The 2,405-nt window shown below is 37.1% G+C and overlaps 1 long non-coding RNA gene across 1 annotated transcript; it reads right to left on the bottom strand.

The window, feature by feature from the left end:
* Positions 1–298: 298 nt before the first annotated feature.
* On the bottom strand, positions 299–2,180 carry LOC139148436 (uncharacterized). Its single transcript, XR_011555933.1, has 2 exons — positions 1,528–2,180; positions 299–755 (listed from the first exon to the last, which is right to left on the bottom strand). It is a non-coding gene; the product is annotated as an uncharacterized lncRNA (long non-coding RNA).
* Between the last annotated feature and the right edge of the window lie 225 nt (positions 2,181–2,405).

Raw genomic sequence — 2,405 nt, 5'->3', positions numbered from 1 at the left:
CTAGATGAAACACTGATATTAAATAAAACTGCATCTACAAAATATTAATATACAGTAAATTCATCTTTATTAATTTAAATCAGGCACATTGCATGGTCCAAATCAGTCTTTTTCAAATGTATTAGGAACGTGACAAAGTTACAATCTTTGTTGAGTGTAGCAACAGAAACCATTACCTCATAAAATTTGGCTTACAGGGATGGCCACAACTGCTTGTTTTTCTTTATGTAAAAGTTAAATATGTGGAATGGAACAGTGAAAAGACTGTCAGTCACAATTTTTTTCTTTCATCTTCAAATTGATTTATGACAGCAAGATGTTCTACCCTTTTGCAAACACACACATCTGAACAGAAAACTGGATTGGGACAATAAAGTATGCACTTTACCTTCATACTTGTTGTACACAATGAAAAAAATTTGTAAGTAACGTGGTCAAGCAGAAATAGCCTGTACTTAGGATATTACCCGTAAATTCAGTAGCATTCCGTACCTTTCTTGAGGGAGATCATTCACAACAATGTAAACAGGCCAAACACTGAATTTTTATGAACAGAAAAGTGCTACACCATCAAAGTTGATTTGAAAAGAGACATGTAGCTCCTGGTTTTTCTTTTCATCATCAGTTTGGATGAAGAATCCATCTTCTTGAAGATGCTTCTTGTACAGCTTTTCGTCCAGGACATCAGCTTGTATGTGTTTGGTATGATTCTGTAGTGTCTTAAATATTGCAGACCACTATGTTTGCCTTCTCCTCTACAATAAGAATATAAAGCAATAAATTATCTGTATACTGCATGTTCTGCAAAGCTTCATATTATTATAAATGCCCCCCCCCCCCCCAATAGTTGTATATATTTAATCAAATTCAGTCCATTCACGCATTTAGAAACAAACTATGCTGTCCGAACATAAATAATTTAGGGCAATAACACACGCATCTACAGTTCAATACCTTTAATATGCATGTACAATTGTGTAATTCAATAAGCTTTACAATAACACTATTAAACAAAATATGACTTCTCTTAAATTGTGTCCTTTGTTTAGACTACTGCAAGGCAGATTTTCCTATTTCTACATTCTGTACATTGGCAAATAACAATGTCTGAATTGAAAATCTTCAATCATTGGTTATGTAATTTTGAGCTACATACTGACAAAGCAACATGGTTTTAAAGAAGCCTGTATGTCATGTAAAAACCAACCTATGGAATTATGTCGATCAATACTCTGTGCAGTAGATGGTTGATTTTTGCAATTGGCTCTATCAAATTCAGTCCATTCACGCATTAGAAACAAACTATGCTGTCCGAACATAAATAATTTAGGGCAAATAACACACGCATCTACAGTTCAATACCTTTTTAATTTTTGCTGAGAAAACACAGTGTATGGAAAGTAGATGGGAAGTATTAAAAGTGAGGGGTGACTGAGCAATTGATTTAAAGAATTTAGGATGTGAATAGTTATTTTTAATCACGCAAAAGAATATGCAACATAAATATCAAAATATTGGACTACTTACGTGAGAATCAATGGCGTTGAAAGCTGCTCCACTATCGGTAGTCACCATGCACCAGTACTTCCGCGTTCCGGTTCTGCATTTGCCTCTCCGACCACTTCACTCTCGCAATTATCTAGTTCAGAGTTGTTGTCAATGTCAGTTTGCTGTTATACCATCATAAACTCGTAATAACTGGTTATCATTTCGTTATGTGGAATTTCGGTATGCACATCGCTGCAAATGCCGTTTCGAGGTGACGACGAAGGCGTATCACTGCACTGTGCCACGCGTACAACGCGTACGATCACCAGCTGTTTCTGAACCATATTGAAGCTTCGATATGAAGAGACACGTTGTCACCGATGGCTGCTTCTGAGCTTGCGAAACACTATGTCATCGTTGCTGTTCCATCGCCATCTTGTCATTCGTTGTAATCCTTTATGTGGGCTTTTCAAATGGCAAAGGTAAAACAGTGATCGTTTTCTTGTAGTTGATCGACGATATCGTTCCTTGTTGTTTACTGCGTCCGCCATGTTTGTATGGTGAATGGTACCGTATGCAACACGCATTGCCGTTGGCTCTCACAAAGGTCAAGGGTCAGTGTCACTTCGTTCAACATCCAACTGTCATAATAGTTTTCGCTTGGGAACCAATTTGAGGGATATTTTTGTTCATTTTTTAGTTTAAACTATAAAAACAGGTGATTCACTTAGTTTGAAATTATCTAAAGACCTTATCACTGCATTACAAATCTAACCAATGACACGCAATGTTTTAATTCTGGCGGTACTGCGCACGCGCAAATTGTCCCGGCGGGTAGATTTGGAGACTGGATTTCAATCAACAGCAGCTGAGAGCAGTGTAACCGTATCGTCCGCAAAAACTCATTCTAGCGAACT

This window comes from Ptychodera flava, chromosome 13 (genome assembly GCF_041260155.1).
Source record: "Ptychodera flava strain L36383 chromosome 13, AS_Pfla_20210202, whole genome shotgun sequence".
In the NCBI taxonomy this organism is placed as follows: domain Eukaryota; kingdom Metazoa; phylum Hemichordata; class Enteropneusta; family Ptychoderidae; genus Ptychodera; species Ptychodera flava.
Note: the sequence above shows the minus strand (reverse complement) of the source record. Positions and strands in the feature narration are given on the sequence as shown.